This window comes from Cervus canadensis, chromosome 4, assembly GCF_019320065.1.
Source record: "Cervus canadensis isolate Bull #8, Minnesota chromosome 4, ASM1932006v1, whole genome shotgun sequence".
In the NCBI taxonomy this organism is placed as follows: Eukaryota; Metazoa; Chordata; class Mammalia; order Artiodactyla; family Cervidae; genus Cervus; species Cervus canadensis.
This window is the reverse complement of record NC_057389.1, coordinates 79,167,484-79,186,603: the sequence shown is the minus strand read 5'-3', so window position 1 is coordinate 79,186,603 and position 19,120 is coordinate 79,167,484.

Here is a 19,120-nt window from a genome sequence, read left to right as displayed (position 1 = left end):
TCTTTGAAACCATGTATCACTCCTAGACACATATTAATACTCCTCATTCTCCTTTGCTGGTCCCTCCTCATCTGCTCTTTCTTAAAGTCTAAGTACTCCAGAAACCAGCTCTTAATTTCATCCAATCCCCCGACTTTAAGTCCCACACATATATGCTGCTGCCACCCCAAATTCAAACCTACACTCCTTCAGTTCAGTTCCATCTCGATTGGCAGCAATTCCTCCTTTCCGCTGAAGGCCAAAAGTCTTAGTGTAACTTTTGAATTATCTGATGAGGTGCTGGTAAATGCTCCACAGTCAACTATCCAGGAAAAAAATAAAATTACTTGTTGAGTTTGCTGATTTCCACTGTGTGAATATTCTCACCATGCCTAGAATCCATTGATGTGACTTCACTGTGGGCCAAGGTAAGAAGCCATGGCACAATCAGCTCTGCTCAGCTGGTGTAAGCTGGGCTCCACCTCTAGGTTCTTATCTCTTTCCCTCACATCCCACCTTCAATTCAGAAGTAAATTCAACTAGCACTGCTTGCAAGCCACATCCAGACTCCAACTCTCTTTAACCCCTGCCCTGTACCATTCATGTTCTAGCCACCATCATTTTCACTTCAAGTTTTGCAGTAGCCTCTTAACTAACCTCCTTTGCCTCATGTGGTCTATTCTTAACTAAAGGAATCTTTTTAAAAGATGAATTATGTCACTCCTCTGTTTGGGACCTTCTAGTACTTTCCATCTCACCAGGCAATGTAAAAGTCATCAAACAGTAGTCCATTCCTGCTTTATTTTTCTGTATTTACCTTACTGTTTTCTAACATGATAGTTTACTGTCTTATCACTTATTTGCCTGCTTTCCCATTCTAAAATGTAAGCTCTTTGGTGCTACAGATTTTTGTCTCTCACGTCTGAAGCCCCAGCTCATGTAAGAGTAACAGACGTATAGTAAGCATTCCGTAAACAATTGTTGAATGAATGAGTGAATCTTACCTCTTCACTGCTTTGACCCCATTGTTCCTCATCTTGCTGTCCTCCTAATTCCTGGGGCTTGCTTACTCTTGCCTGACTACTGACCCAAATGACCGTCCTTCACTGCTTCAGATCCCACATTTAACAAGTCAGGTCCTGACACCTCCCTGCTTTGTACGTACTTCCAGCACTGCCTGTTTGGGTCTGCCTCATTGCCATCTACAACCTGGAGTAACACATGAATATTCCTCTTCGGCTGCCTTCCAACATCTTCATATTTTTAGAAGGTGAATGATCATGTAACCCATTTTCTCTTCTATACTTGGCACTATGAGGATCACTGAAAACGTACTTTAGGTGAATAATTATACTTCTGTGTTAAGCAAGTATCCATCATCACTGATACAAATTCATAAAAAGGTGATTAGTACATGAGTAAATAATCAGAGTCTTGATAATTAACATTTATTGAACTTTTACTGTATATTGGACACTGTCTGCTTTATCTCTTTATAGCGATTTTCATATTCACTTTTGTTGACTTAGATCAAGAGTTTGAATTTCTAAAATAGCCTTTCAGTCATAATCCATGTTTTCACCTTTTTCCCTTCCGATACTATCATTCACACTATAATCTCCCTGACTTTTAAAATGTTTTAAAATGCTCCTGACCCCTCTAACCGTAATTAATAAAATCCAGAGTCTTTATCCACATCCAGGGATAATACTTAATATCAGCAGGTGCTTACTGTTTCAAGTCTTGATTGAATACTTTTCATATAATTATCTTATTTAATGTCCTCAACAATCGAATGAGGCAGAAAAAGAGGTATGAAGAAGTTAAATGGTTTTGTTCCGTGTCATGCATTTCATAAGTGGTGACACTGGGATTTGAACCCAGTTGCTTATTCTGCTGTCCTGTTCCCCAAATGAGTAAACTGGCAGAAAGTACCCCCTCAACTTCATTTCCTACTGTGCCCTCCGCCTATCAAGCTATACAACAGACATACAGACTCCTTTGCTGCTCCTGGAACACATAAAACTAAATCTCCTTTGTCAGTAAGTCTCTCCTGGACCACCCAATCTAAAGTGCAATCCCTGCTCATAACACCCTCTTCTTTCCTCTCACAGCGATAGTCACACCTTAAGGGTTTACTTGCATATTCATCTTTGTCCACCTCATCTGTTTTAATTCAAAACAGCCTACACCTAGAACTTTTCCACTTCTTAAACATCTATAGAATCCATTTATGAACTTACTGTCATTAAGTCTTCACTATAAACTCTGAGGAAGTGCCACTCTTCATTAAAAGAAATAGTGAATAATTGGCCATAGGTCAAAGAACCTATTCATGGTGAAGCCTAGATTGCAACCCCAACCCTTTTGATTGCAGAGTACTAGCAAGCTATACTTCTTCCCTAGATGCTCAGGATTTGAGGACCCTAAACAAGGAGATTACTGAAGCAACTGGCAGATGGGCTTAATAGTCTCCTCTATAATTATCTGCAAATTTGTAAACCTTGAAGTGAAAAATAAATCCTCCCTCCTCAGGTCTCTTTTTAGAATGATGACTGAATGACCTAAAGGAGCCTCATCCTGGGGGCTTGCACTGAGCAAGTCACAGCGCAAGGAGGCAGCTAATTGCTGAACTTGATTGCAACCGCTAATCACAGTCATAGGGAAAAAAAGTGTTGGGAATTAATTAGGCAAGGACCTTCCGAACAGCAGCAGGAAGCCTCTGAGTGACCTTTATTTACAGTCAGTTAAACAGAAGTGTGACTAAAAATGCCAGGGAGCAAATCAGATTATTAATATTGATTGCTTAAAGAAAATGAATAATTTAGAGGCCTAGTCAGAATAAATATCCAGTGACAGAGATGAAAGAGTGCAGCACACCACATTTCTAACATTCATCCGTCATGTGGCAGTGTCCCCTGCTCGGAAATTGAGAATTTTCACCCTCACAAAGCACAATTAGTTTCATGACCCAGCATGATTGCCACTAAGAACTGTTCTCATTCAGCCAAGCATGGGGGAAATCCAGGGTGTTGAACTAAAGCTTTTGTCAACACTTTGCATGGTAAACTAATTACAAGTTCATGGAAGGTTTACTTTCTGATTTTTATCAATAAAACATCAGCCAGAAGAAGTTGGATTGCATTTTCTATGCTTACTGAGTAAAGCTCCCATGCTTCCGTTTTTGATTACTGTATACATTGTATGGTGCATAGATGACAGAAATATTCAATGGGAAAGGCAAAGGTTTCAGATTGCTTATAAGTAAAGATTTTCAGAGGCTCTCTCCAACTTTTAATAAAAGTTGCCTTTCATTGGCTAGAGTCAGTTTTATACTATACCTCACCAGTGTCATGCCTCTGTCCTAACTCCATTTGATGATAAGACAGATTTGGAATATTTATTTATAGCAAGATCTTGAACAGGTACTTTTGAATTACATATTTTCTTGAAGCCGTGATTTTTTAGACTGTTATGCCATGTTGAAGGGTTTAAGTTGTACTTAAAGTTATGTTCTCTACCTGCAAATATTAATTAAATTTCCTGGTGGGGAGTTATTGCAATAATTATGTTTTAGGGAAGTAGATATTAATAGTTTTGCTGAAGTGGCAGTATTTCAGGACTACCACAGTGGCGGAGAATCCAGGCATATTCACTTTGAATTAAGAGAAATTAAGCTCTGAGGCTATCAGATTAATGTATCAAATCAACTAGGCATGTTCATGGTAGTCACAGTTTCTATATGACAGTAAACATAATTTGTAAACCAATCAATAAAGCAATTCAAATCATTCATTTTCTCTATCCAGTATAGGCATTAGTATTCGTTTATGCCTATATTAATTTATGTCATTCATATCAAGTATGTGTAGGCTCAGTTGTTCAGTCGTGTCTGACTCTTTGCAATCCCATGGACTGTAGCCCACCAGGCTTCTCCATGTCCGTGGAATTTCCCAGGCAGAAATACTAGAGCGGGTTGCCATTTCCTACTCCAGAAGATCTTCCTGACCCAGGGATTGGACCAGAGTCTCTTGCGCTGGCAGGCAGATTCTTTACCACTGCACCACCTGGGAAGTCTAAGTATAGATACTAGCATTATCACATACACATACACATAGACATAGACATAGACACTGAGATGAAATGTTTTCCAGTTCTTTACAGTAAATAGAATTGAATTTTTTTCCCTCTTTTAAACACAGTTTGAAGCACATTCCCTTAGTACTCAGCTGTAGAATGTCCAAATATATTGCCAGATCATCTCCCCAGGTGTTGCATCGCCCTACAGTTGGGAAGGAACCAAATGCAAACCTCAGTGAGGCTGAGATAATTTCCCGTGTGAATTATTGACTTACATTGCTCTCATTCTATTGCCTGTTAGACTTCAACAAATATTGCCCAACTGTTAGGTCTGACTGACCCTAGGTGAGACCCATGATTAGCCTACTTATGTTCTTGTGGTAAAAAAAAAAAAAAAAAAATGGGTACTAAAGTTCGGGAGATTACGCCAAGTATTGCTGACACCTTCCAATATGGCTGTTATTGATTTAAGCATTGATGGGATATTTGTCAAACATGAATGAATTCTCATTTCTCTGTTCACAGTACCGATGGTCCTATTCTAAAGGAATGTATTTTTTTTTTCCCCTAGTAATAGGAATTACTGCTTTTGAAAGGGAACAATAAGAAGGTCATTCAGTTATGCATCTGTCTTGCTATATAGACTTTTTTCATGAAAATTTGTATTAATATAGCACTCCTTTTGGAGGGAGAAAAGGTCATGTGAAAATCAGATTCCTCAGTCCTCTATCATCTAGCACTGGTATACTAGCACCTCGTTGTTCAGTCACTAAGTTATGTCCGACTTTCTGTGACCCAGTGGATTGTAGCACACCAGCTTCCCTGTCCTTCACTATCTCCCAGAGTATTCTTGCCTTGAGAACCCTATGAACAGTATACCAGTACTGCAGACTGATAATCTTCTGACGGTAACATTTTCATTCACTTGGTATATTGCAGGTAGATAGAGGTTAGTAGAAGATATTTCTTTGCCCCACAAATTTGGAAAATATCATTATTTATAAGCTATTTGATACTATTTCTAGAATCTAGTATCTTCCTGACTTTTAAATTAGCTTGTTTTTTTTTAAACATGCAAAACTAATGCTCAAAAGAAAAGCATCAACAGAAAAAATGCAGATAGCCTTCATTAAATGTAAGCATAAAGGTTTAATCACATCTGATGTTAAAGTAATACAGTTTTTATTGAGGTGTGCTAAATGATTCAGGTGGTTGGCAGGTTGGTTACCACAAGTCATTAGATTGTGAGGGGCTTTTGGGGGCTCTTGTTTGCATCTAGCTACTAGCACACTGACTGTGGCAACCTTTCCTCTCCAAAGCAATTTTCCCTTTCAGAAAACCAAACAGTGCAGAATTATGGCCTCTCTTTTAGATTCCAGAAGCCCACCTCAGATGGCACTAGACTGTGTGTACAAAGTAGAGCTCACCTTCTGATTCTTTTCCCATTTGAAGACAACAAAATGAATCTGGTTCTTTGGAAAGACAATACTGTGCAAATGTGCCTCTTTTAATATATGAAAGCTAACATTAAATACTTCATCTTACGGCATTCTGGCGATGGGAAAGATTGAAGGCAGGGGGAGAAGGGGACAACAGAGGATGAGATGATGGGATGGCATCACCGACTCAATGGACATGAGTTTGAGCAAGCTCCAGGAATTGGTGATGGACAGGGAAGCCTGGCGTGCTGCGGTCCATGGGTGTCACAGAGTTGGACATGACTGAGCACCTGAACTGATGGCATTCTGAGACTTCTTGCTTTTGCTACTTGAGGGTGTGATTTTCATGTTAATTGTGTGTCGTTTGTAATGGGGAGGCCTGGCTTTATGTGCAGATGTGCCCCATTCTTTTCCATTATAGAAAGTAAATAATATGATTGTAATAATTCCTGGTATCAGATTATAAAAGCAGCATCTTTAGAATCTGCAAATGTGCTGTTTTTATTTTATCCCTTTGTTTATACACAGATTAAAACATGATCCCCCATGGCTACAGCTTGTAATTAAATAGTGTTCTAAGGCTGTCACAGAGCGAGAAGGCAGTGCTTGAGTGACTTTGAAATAGAGTCAACACCTGAGGAATAAATTTTCTCCTCTGTCTTTCCCTTGGCCTTGAATGTTTTGATAATGTTGAAAAGACACAATAAAAAATGTTATTATTTAATGAGCAAAGAAATGTAGCTAGTCACTACACTGCCTGCTGCAGGAAAGAAAGATTTTTCAATATTACTTGAAGGATCGCAGGGTTGGGGGTGGATATTTTCCATATAATTAATTTCATCTTAATTTGCTTGGTTTTCTGTAGAAGATCATCAGATAGAAACTGCAATATGTTTCTATGTCTCTTTTCTCTCCCTGAAGTCTCAGCATAATTTAGAACTAGGGACAAGTGATTCTTTCGCACTTTACATGCAAGTCACAGTTTCCTTATTGGGTCCAAAGGATCCCTGGTCTCCAAGCTCCAGTACACAGCTGCCGCCGCATATGTTACTGCTGAAAACGAAAACTTGCTGAAATAATCATTCCCTGTGTTTTTAAAAGGCTGTGTTTAAAGTATTACTTGACACATCTCATTTCTTTAGGGAACTTGAGTTCATATCACAAAACAGCAGAGCCAATAAAACCCAAAGGTTTATTTTTTTGTATTTAATATTGGATATTATGAACAATCTTAAGAATCGCTAGTAATCAAATTTATTTGGGCCTGAAGCATTATATGTACTTTAGTTTCTCGCATGCAAAACACAAAGATAAATTAACACAGTAGTGAATATAAAATTTGGGTACTTTTCCATGCACATTATTTAAAAATGTAAATTCTTATATACACACAAAGCTAGTACCACTTTTGTTTAAAACTATTAAAGGCTTTATTAATTGTTTTTCTTCTATGATCTTGCTGCTGATTATTTCCAGCACTCTCTATAAGTAGCAAAAGTAGAAAATAATGTTTCCTTTGCTTTGCTAGCGTATGGGATCCACACCAGTTACCTTAAATCACAGGGTACATGAAATCCTTCTTCTAAGTAGAGACACTTCCGAGCCTAGATGTCTGTGGACTTCTGGTTCCTTTGTTACATATAAATAAGATAGTAAATAATATAGCTCCCACCCAATAATTTTCCAAAGTTAACATGGAGAAAGAATCATTTGGACATAGCCAGGATCTCCATTCATTTTAAAGTTAGGTTCCTATGGGAGAACATTATTTCTGAAAATAAAAACTTTTGTTAGCATCCCTGAGAGATGTAATTAAAAGTATAAGTAAATGGAAGTTAGCCTGGGCAGAATTCAGTGACAGCCCAAAAAGCAAATTAACATTTAGGACTTCCTACCTTTTTCTTTCAAGCAAATACGAATAACAAGGTAATTTTCTCAAAAGCCCCAAGAAATGTTTTGGGAGTTTTGTTTTACCCACCTTTCCCACTCCCTGCCCCCCCCATTCTGGATTGTCAAACAGAAATAGGAAACATTTCCAAATGAAAAATTGTTCCAAATGTGGTTTTAATCCAATAATCATTACCAGATTGAATTTCAAAGAATTCTGAAGATTTTTGTTTTTATGTTTGAGAGAAAGAAAAAATAAGTTGCATTTGAATAATATTTCAGTGGTTTTGTAAATAATATTTATGTTTAAATTTAAATACAAAGTGTGGATAATTTAAGGTAATAATTTCAGTAATTACAGAGTCCCTGTTTAGCTAAGTCTTAATCAGCATGGAAGAAGATCTTTTTGTGGCTTTATTTCATTCAGATGATGTCAGCAGATTCTGAGGCAGGAAAATAGATATATGTTCCTTTGATGTTTTTCTTGGGAAAGTTGGAAGTGTATCCTGTAGAGAAGATACATTTCTCCTTGCCTGCTTAATAGCCCCTAGAGACACAGGAAGTGACCCATATAGCTATATTTGATTATTATACAGCCATTCAATTTTTGAATAATTCAGTGATTAATTTTTATTAATTAGAAAAGTTATAAGTATGGCCAATATAAAATAATTTGTAAAAATCCCTGTCATTAACTACTTAAAGGTGGGGTGAGGGGAAACTATTTATGACTTGAACCATTTAGTTCTTTTTAAATAAAACTTATACTGATCAGATACTCTGCTACCAAAGTGGCCCTGACAATTCATGGGCACAGTGTTTATCCTGTTATAGTCCATTTTACGTCTATACTTGATTCTTAATAAATGTGTCTTCCTTGACCAAACCCACTGAAAATTAAAATGATTTCAACTACGATGGTTACTAGGTTGAGCTGTATGGATTTTCATAAAATTCCTTTTAAAAATCTTTTGTTCACCTACCTTAATAAAAAATTCTAGTAAATAGTGTAAACTCTAGAGAAGAACATGTTTAGAATACCACATATGGCAAGCTAGCCCTATCTGGAATTAAATTTTATGTGAACTTAATCATTCTGTATGAAGATTACACCCCAAAATACCTACACTCTCAAAACAATTTACAGATCAGGAACATTATTTATCATTATTTAGTATGTCTAAGAAAAATATGTTATGTAATATGCTTAATTACCCCCATTTGAAGTTGTGACAGAACTCTTTATAAAATTCTTTAGAAATATCTTAATTTGAGAAAAAACATATATTTTAAAAATATAAAACCTGTTGACTGATTTCTTATGTGGGAGTCTGCATAAGAAATAACAGAGAATGGGATATTGGTTCTGCCAATAAAAGAGGGGAGGACTATAATTGTGGACCCTGAGGGGACTCTAGCCAGCAGACTGGACTGATCACTTGTGAGAAGCAAGAGACCCGAAACCAAGAATGACTTTAGACTTGCCAGACTAGATTTGAGTAGCCAAACAGAAAATGATTGTATGAACAGAAATAGGGGAAATGGGAATTTGGGGATACTATAATGAGTTCAGTTTTGAATCTTTTGAGTTTCACTGAACCTGCAGAACAGGATATTTAGATGAGAGATGGAAACAACTGATTGTTTAAATGTTGAGGTTGGGGAAATAGCTGTGGGAATCATCTATACCCATATCTATCTCTGTATTTGCCGATTGAAAATAAGAAATGGACACTGAATAAGAGAATGATTACCTATAACCCTGCTATCCAGAAATAATCAAATAATATTAATATAATAAGTAATTCATTCTTCAGTCTTTCCACTACACACATATACATACATAAACGTGTTTTTCATCCACTCACCTGCATGCGTAACTATTCTGTTCTGAAAACTTGTAAGCAGACAGCTACAGTGTTTTAGCATAACACTGTTACAAAGTCCTAGAGTTGACATGTCACGTTGTGACCAAATTGCAATAGTAGCTAGGAGAAAAGAATAATAGACTGGGAGAACACCTGATTAAGTGCTAGTAAATGAGTCTTTTTTAGCATATCGTGTTTAAAAAAGAATTTGAATCCAAAGAAAAACCTATTCAAAAGTACTGTATTTTAAGTCAACACATCAAATCAAAATTGTTTCACTGAATTCCTTCTGCCTTCCTAATGCTTGATCCTCTTCAGTCTGAGACATGATTACAGCTGAGTTAATTAGCATAATCAAATAACTGTTTGGCAAATCTTTATTACATTAAGAAAAAGAGCTTGCTCTAGGTTGGTCTACATCACAATTATGGCAGTACTGTTTGAACCCATGATAATGGTTTTAGACATTATAGCCTCAAACTGCTGAGTTTCAGAAGTTCCAACCAAGACTGCAGTTCCCTGCAATGTCAGTACAGGCACACAAGAAGGGGAAAAAAATTACTCAGGGAAGAAAATTATATATAAATCAAAAGTATGAAAAACATCGCCTTCATCTGTGCTTCAGTAGCATAGTATAAAGCTACAAAGAACAATGGGTGTGTGTCTCTCAAGTCTCCAGTGAGAAAAACACCCAAGAGTTCACAGAGCTCAAATGTTTTTCCAAAATGTCCAATTAGGAAAATCAATTAACTAGGCATAATGGGCCCTGTGGTGAAATTGGTTCATTTCGTTGGACTAGGAAGAAAAACTGTGAAAAACCCATTTTTTCTCTTGCTGTACCCTTCCACAAAGCTATGATGAATAGGAAGATGCCTTACAGTGTCTCAGTGAGGTTTACTCTCAGCTACCAGGTATGACAGCTCAAACTCTTTCTCACAGAATTCTGATTTTCATGTAAAATCTGAGCAGGTTTTTACTTTTTAAGGTTAACACTGTGTGTTAGGATCCTGGTCTCCCAAGACTAGCTTTGAAATAGAATTTAATCACTCCAAGTTATCCTTTCTGTAGAGATCTGGAAAATAAATAGACCTAAATCTTTCTCTTTTTGGTTTCATTTTTCATACTAACAGTGGGTGAAGGGGCACGCAGCAACAATGGCCAAAACAAGTGCAAATTATAGAGTTTCCAGAAACTTTTCCAACTTTGTCTTGATGATTATCCCATATTCTGAGAGTCTTGCTGATATCTTTTGCTACAGAGCATGAAGTTAATCAAATTTTGCTTTTCTTCAATCCCTGGATTTCCCTAGATGATAAAGAATGTTTCATTATTTCAGATTGGTTCAGCATAAAGGTCTGATCAAACCTACTGGTGTGAGAATAGATGTGCATCCATAGGAAATTTATATAAGCCTGATTTTATGAGAGTGATTTGCATTTCTGTAGATTACCAGACTCTCTCATCAGATAAGTGTGCCTTCTATTCTCTAAATCTGAGGTCGTAGTAGGGTGTTTTCTCACCATAAAAGTTCTGCACTATCTAAACAGAAACTACAGTCTGGAGTTCTCAGATACTGCTTGGATCCCAATCCTCTCTCCATCAGATTACTGCCTGAGTGAGTTAATCTCTCTGTGCCTTCAGGTCTCTTCTATGAAAAGAGAGATCATATTACCTGCCTCATAGGGATGCAGTGAGAATTCAATAAGTTTATGAGATAAAATGGTCCACAACTGTGCCTTTCACATTGCAAGCACTGGTAATTACTATCATTGCGAGGATTTGTTTTGTAATCAAGTTGGGTTAGGCCTACACTGGCATTGTGGTACAGAATTGTGTCCCCCACAAAATTTGTGTATTGAAGTCCTAACCCTCAGAACCTCAGAATGTGCCTGTATTTGGAGATAGGGTCTTTAAAGAGGTGAGCTAAAACGAGGTTGTTAGGGTAGACTTTAATCCAATATGACTGATATCCTCCAAGAAGAAAAGGTTAGCGCACAGACGCAAAAGGAAGACACGTGAGGACATAGGGAGAAGATGGACATCTATAGATAAGGAGAGAGAGACCTCAGAAGAAACCAGCCCTACCAGCACTTTGATCTCCAACTTCTAACTTCAGAATAGTAAGAAAATAAATTTCTCTTATTTGGAACACCAGACAAATCAAAGGCAGCCCTAGGAGACATACAAACGGACATTAAAAATTGAAGTTTTCTAATAAAAGTCCTTGTTTGTGGGCTCTCTTAAAAGGCAAGAGATCTGACAAGGGTAGACTTCCCTCAGCTGCATGGAAACAAAAGCTGGCAGTTGAATGATAGAGTTCTTTTTCACTGTTCTTTTTAGAGAGAGAATGGATTATCCAGTTGACCATGAGGCCACCATCTCCCCTTTTCTCACATCCGATCCACTAGCTCCATTGGTATTAAGGCACCAGATCTAAAGGTCTAGGCTTCCCAGGTGGCTCAGATGGTAAAGAATCTGCCCATAGTGCTGGAGACCCAGGTTCAATCCCTACATCCGGAAGATCTCCTGGAGTAGGGAATGGCAACCCGCTGCAGTATTCTTACCTGAAGAACTCCATAGACAGAGCAGTTTGGCAGGCTATAGTCCATGGGGTTGCAAAGAGTTGGACACGACTGAGCAACTAACACACTTTCACATTTTCTAAAGGTCTAGTTCAATTTTGGTGATTATCTATTTTGGTTCTATTTTTCCAAATTTAGCTAGATAATACCTGGTGTAGAAAAATACTTTCTCCTATAAACAATTAATGCTGGAGAGGGTGCAGAGAAAGGGGAACCCTCTTACACTGTTGGTGGGAATGCAAACTAGAATAGCCACTATAGAGAACAGTGTGGAGATTCCTTAAAAAACTGGAAATAGAATTGCCGTATGACCCAGCAATCCCACTGCTGGGCATACACACAGAAAACCAGAATTGAAAGAGACACGTGTACCCCAGTGTTCACTGAAGCCTGTTTACAATAGCTAGGACTTGGAAGCAACCTAGATGTGCATTGGCAGATGATGGATAAGAAAGCTGTGGTACATATACACAATGGAATATTACTCAGCTATTAAAAAGAATGCATTTGAATCAGAATCAGTTCTAATGAGGTGGATGAAACTGGAGCCTATTATATAGAGTGAAGTAAGTCAGAAAGAAAAACACAATACAGTTTATTAATGCCTATATATGGAATTTAGAAAGATGGTAATGATGACCCTATATGTGAGACAGCAAAAGAAACACAGATGTAAAGAACAGACTGTTGGACTCTGTGGGAGAAGGTGAGGGTGGGATGATTTGAGGGACTAGCATTGAAACATGTATATTACCATATGTGAAATAGATCGCCAGTCCAGGTTCGATGCATGAGACAGGGTGCTCAGGGCTGGTGCACTGGCATGACCCAGAGGGATGGGATGGGGAGGGAGGTGGGAGGGGGTGTTCAGAACAGGTAACACAGTACACTCATGGCTAATTCATGTCAATGTATGGCAAAACCCACTACAATATTGTAAAGTAATTAGCCTCCAATTAAAATAAATTAATTAATTACAAAAAAACCACTTTCTCCTAACCTAACATCCATGGAAAACCTTCACAGGGATGATAGCATACCATTGGTGAGTTTAGAGTTGATTATGAGTAGTTCTGTAATTCTGTTTCTTTGTGTGTGTGTGTGTGTGTGTGTGTGTTGTGACTCTATATTTGAGAATTACTTTCAACAGGACAGAAAACATTTCTGTTTTAAAACAATTTTGGACACCATGAAGCCATAGCCTTCATTTCCCTGAGTCTAGCTGGCAACTAATCCACTTTTCCACAGGTAACATATTGCCACCTCATTCTGAAAAGTGCCCATCATTTCTACGACACCAGTGGAAGGCCCTGGGTGGTGCGGCCAGCCAGCGAGGCTCTGCTGAGCACCCTGTGATGAAGACAACACCTGCTCAGAGGGATTCCTTTTCGTGGGTTGCCATTACCACTAGAAGTATGGTTCATGTCTGCTGCTGGCTGGTCAAAGACATAGTGTCAGTTTTTTAATAACAAGCTGTGAGCACTTGCAAGTCAAAGGAAGGGAGGGAGAAAGCGAACCAGGCCCAATGTTATTTCAATAGGCAAGCTCCAAAGTCTTCTAAGGTTAACTAACACTGCCTAATTAATGACAGCACCAAATGGAGCCAAAAGCGTGAAGTCTGCAAATGGCTAATAATGAGGGCTAGATAGATATACCCCACTTTCCATGCATGTTCTTAGGGCTGGCTGCAGAATGTAATTGAAGTAAATGGGGTTTTCTGCTTGTTTCTCATTCTTTAATGCCGAGAGGGTGTTTGCTATTCTCTTTTCTTACCTCAAAGAACCTCAATTAATTATAGCAAGTTTTATACCTGATGGCATCACTGCTAGAATCCTTGACATAGAAACCCTTGAAGGACATTTCCAGAAGGAGAGGGAGACACACAGTCCTGTGCATATGTTCAGCCTACATTTATCTCTTTGCAGTTATAGCTGATCGACCCTAACTCTCTCTGGTGTTGGGGAGGTGGGTTGTTGTTTCCAGCTCCTCATGCTTGTGAAAACCAAGGAGTTCCATTCTTTCTTTTAAATGCTTAAGTTCAAGTCATTTTTAATATGCCATGACCCTTTAATGAAAACAGCCAGGAAGATAGGATCTGCAAAAGCGAGACATTTTAGGAACAAGGGATTTTTTTTTCCCATGGTCTTTGTTTTCCCAGTCTTGAATTAATCACAGCTGTCTTTCACCAGCAAAGGTTGTTTTTATCTAGCATGCTTTAAATTAAAAAACAACAACAACAACAAAGGGAGCAGTCTGATGTTCTTCAAGCTCCCATAACCTTCCACAGAATAGAGGGAAGCATTAGCTCTGGGCAGCTAAGAATACAGCTTTTAATTATATCTTCCCTGTGTTTACATGAACTTTAGTTTGCATTTCAGAAGCCTTATGGAAGGATTCCTGTGGCTGACCCAGGAGTAGTGGGGAATTTCTCCATCAAGTGAGTATTGATGAGCTGCAAAGTTCAGTGAACAGGAAAATTCTGCTCCTTTTATTGCCAATGTGACAGGTTACTTTATTACCATGCCTTTCACAGCAATTTAACAGTTACCCTGGTAACGGATTCAGTGAGGTAATGGGATCACAGGCATGAGAGCCGAGGCAGGCTGGCCTCGGAGCAGCCATCTGCTGGCTGCTGTTCCGAAGGCTGTCTTCCTGGAGGAACCCTGACAATCGCGGGCCCGCATGGCAATGAGGCAGGTGAAACCGCAGGCCTGCCCTAGTTAGTTGTACTCTGGTGATTTGTCTTTCTAATTCTATTGAAATAATAATCAGGATTTGTTTCTGATTAATTAACTAACCTTTTGGTAAAAAGATTAGATAACGAAATTGCTGCCTATTCAGAGATAATGAGATTTTTATTACTCTGTCAAAAGTAAAAAAAGTACATTTATGTGTCACCAGCCGCTGTGTCAAGAGGAGGGGAAAAGAAAAGATCTAAGTCTTTGTTGGATATGTGTATTCCTCAACAGAGGAAGGGTGAACGTCATTTGCCAGGAACGGTCTGACTGGAAGCCTATAGGAAGAGCTTTTAAAAGCACAAACAAAGTAATAAACACACTTAGGCCAATAGGCTTTGGGGGAGGGTGCTAATTTGTTTTAAAATGTCTCCTAATGGAAGAGAAATGCTCGGGAGTCTCAGGAACTTGCTTGTACTGTGTGGGTGTATTTATGTAAGTGTGAGAGTGTGAAGAAAACAGTAAAATCTCCTTGCGAGGCTTTAAAATGACATCTGTAGACAGGCAGCTTTCCCCCTGCTCTCAGATACGTCTCCGGCTTGCAGTACATTTGTCTTCTGGCAGGAGCTGTGCTTGGACAATGGGAAGGGGAAATCAGCCGAGCTTAGCAGGCTGGGAGGTCACCTGTGACTGTCACAGGTAGGCTGCGTTAGGAAATGAATTATTCTAACTGGCTGAGTAAAAAGGGAAGCAGCCCTTCTCCCTACTTCACTCTAAGACACACAGCCAGTCGATTTAACCTTTTCTCTTAAGAAGTCACAGCCAAGTCCTTTGTTAGAAGAGACTTTCATTTTCTCACTCCTCTGTGGCTTCTTCAGTGTTGTGATATGAAAAAAAAAAAAAAAAAAAAAAAAATCAACCAGCCCAGGAAAAGTGCTTCCCTCGGAGAAAGAAATGCCAAATGAGCTGAACGGGCTGCGTGCGGCAGTCAGCATCGCAGGGAACAAAGCGCAGTCTATTTCCAAATAGAATTTCACGGAGCTTCAATATTGTTTTAATTGCTAAAACCTGAGGAGGAAACAGAGTGCGTGTCTCTTCCTGCGACGCTGTAAAACCGAGGAGCGGGGAGGAGGGCCAGGCAGCGGGCTGGGACCCAGCTGAGCATTTTGTTAAAGTGTATTTGTGTCAATGCCTTTTCACATTCAATGAGACACTCGTGTTTCCTGTGACATCCTGTGGCCTTGGCTGCCTCAGTGTGTGTGTGTATGCACATGAAAAGATTTCAGGTTCTAAAAATGGAAATTTCTGTTCTAAATTTCATATGGTTCACAGACAAGTTGAAACAGATGGAAAGGAAAAAAAAAAAAAAGAGTAAAGGGGATCAGATGTACACATTCCAGGGCCTACTCCTACTTCCCTGCCCTGGGGTTCCCACTCTCCAGCCCTCCTTTATTCTAAGCTCCGCCTGCACCTCAGTTGCCAGCTCACGGGCTCCATTTCGGATAGGAGATGCTTGACAAAGAAAGAGAAATAAGACGTTAGAAAGGAGAAGGCTGCTTTCCGGGTGGGGGTTTCTGATAGTTCATTGCCAATAGCTTTTCACAGGAACTTGATCTTGTTGGCGCTGTACCAACTGAAGGGAAAGAATGGGGCGGGGGCGGGGAGCCTTTGTCTTTAAACTCCCGGTGAAATATAGGGTTAATATTAGCAATTATTATTAAAATTAGCCAAATGTTATTAAATGATCTTTGTATAGAAGAATAAGTATAGTTTTCCCTTTGGCAGACAATGACATCTGCAGCTCTACATTTTCCTGAAATGACTACACTTAAAAACATTACTTCATTTTCATGGTATTTCTTTTGTGCCTAGGAGCAACCCTGTAATTGTTCACTTCAATTACAACATTACTATTTTAAACTGAAACCCATTTTATCTGCATGCCAGTTTTTTATTTGTTTTACCAACTATATCTATTTCCATTACTGCAAGGCTGATGGTTTGTCTCAAGAGGAAATCAAATCCATTAATTCAGAAATTTCAAGCCCGACTAGCTCTGCCATAAGCAGCATTTCTTATGCTAATAGCAAATGTGCTGAGACTGAAAGGAACTGACGTGGCCCTGTTTTTTATCATAACTTAAGCATTTATGTAAGAAGGCAAATCTAATAGTACTAGGAAACTGTAAGTGTTATTATATATAATTCACTTTCCTGAGATCTGGACAGGGCTCTGGTTTGTGTAGCCATGGTTTAAACCAGACTGCCATGAGACTTTAGTTCACCTGACTTTTCCTATTTAGCCAACATGTGGCTTCACAACAGATACATCTAGCTTGAAACTAGAATTGTATGTGCATTTTTGTTATTTTTTATTCTCAACTTTTTTCTTTCCTCCTTGAAAGTGGGATTTTTGTCAATGCAGCAAAAAAATAATTTTGTATTCAGGCGATGTCTGAAACTTATCCCTGTAGCAGCACTAGCCTGAGACAAACCTGGCCCCATTCTGCTTCATTTTTAATGCACAATGTTTGGGTCCTATCGCATGGTTTGTGTTCAGTTAGATAGCTTGACTCGATAAAATCTGACTCTGACCCAGAAAAAAAGAGAGAGAGAGAGATTGCTCCTGACTCCTGCTTAAGCTTTTGCAGGCACTGTGACCTGTTTATGTCAATGGTAAAGTGTAAGAGATTACTATCACAGAACCACATCATCTTCTGGGATCTGAAAAGTACAGAAAGCTCTCGAGGACCCTGGCCTGCCTTTGTTACCAGAAAGCCCTTCAGTGCTGTAAATCAGTTCTCATTGGGAGCTCTTATACACCAGCCGTCACCGATAAGCTTGGGAGAAGAAGACAAGGCTTTTAGGAACTGCTGAACCATGAAGCTGACCTGCTTAGGGTTTTGTTGTAGGCTATTAAATCCAGGATGGCCGTTTGAAGATGATTCCGCTTTCTTCTTCCCTTGGCCTGGTTAAGCAACTCTACCCCAGCTCATTATTTGGCTGATTAAAAAAATAAGAAACCGAGCAACCTGCTGTTGGAGAATACTACCTTCACACATCAATTTTAATGAGTGACTTATGCTGACGTAGTTTATGAGCTCAAGCAACTTGACACTCATTTTGCAGCTAAGAAAAGATTTACTAACTGTACATACTGCTCTGCTTTTGTTGGCATGGGTACCATGATTCTTTTCTCCAAAAACAAACCCAAAATCTTTTGTAAACATGCATTATTTGGTTAACACATTGTAAATGGATACCAGTTGTGCAGTACAAGCGCTCTTCACTATTATGTAAACAATTATTCACTGAAAGGCTTGCTTTAAATTGTAAATGAATATATTTCAGCTATAATGTTGCTTTCAGATCTGCCCAGTGGTATAAATCTGGTCATTGGTTTTTTTGTGCTCTGCCTATTACTAACCAGTTAGAAATGTGCTGATCATTTGCACAAGACTTTCACACTGCGAGTGCAGTTAAATTGCTGTTTTATTTTTCCTGTGTTTGATGAGTGTTAACAAGAGCGCCATTTGAGGAAACCCAAACAAAATATAGCTCTTTAATTGGGGCTGGGGGTGTTTGGGAAAAGCCACCTGGTGAGTAATTCTACTGTTTAATGTTTAGAAGTTCACCCACCCCACGATAGGACTATGGCAAGATTAATTAAAGCAGATTGACAAAAATTCAGTGCTTTGCTCAGGCAACACAAATAGCTGAAAAGATGGTGCATCCATCCAGTTGTGGGGGAGTAGATTACTTGGTGCAGTATCTAATCCCAACTCTTTTCAATTCCTGCATCACCAAGCAACTCTGCATTTTGGTTAGGTGATTTGCATTCTATATCCCTCAAAGAAAGCACAATTTGAAGAGAAAATGATGTGGTGCTTTCGTTGGGCACATGCCTTGACTTTGAAGCATCTGCCCAGGGTCTAATGAAAGTTCCAGCTGACTCAGAGAGCTTCATCTTTTTTTTTTTCCCCTAAACAGTCAATGATTCATTTTTAAAGTTCCCCCCACCCCTTGCAGTTTAATGGCATTCCAGTAATGTGCTGATCTGCAAAGCACTTTAGACAAAAATATGATGACCTCAGATGGTCTCCTTGTTGTGAACCAGAACAATCATTGTAAGCTTAGTTCCATTTGTTGCAGGAAGGGGGACCTCTTCCAGGGCCCAAGAGTGGGCTCTTGTCTAACACTCAGAAATGAATAGTCTGTGGAGACACACATGCTGACAAAGCAAAAGACTTTATTGGAAAGGGAAGTCTGGGCAGAGAGCAGTGGGATATGGTGATGCAGGAGAACTTCTCTGCAGCAAGGCTCACAGCCTCAGCTTTTATGGTAATGGTGTTATAGTCTGAGTTGTCTCCGAACCAGTCATCTTGCTTGTGCCCAAATTTGATCTGACTCAGGATCCTTTCTGGTGGTATGTTCATGTCTCAGTTAGGACCAGCTCAAAGGTTTCTGGGAGGTTGGCAAGACATATTATGGGCTGGCATCTCCTCCTTCCTTTTGTCCCCTCCCAAATTCTTCTGACTGGCAGTAGCTTGTTAGTTTCACGTTCCTTATCGGGACCTCCTACTGTAAGATAACTCACGCAAGCAGTTATTA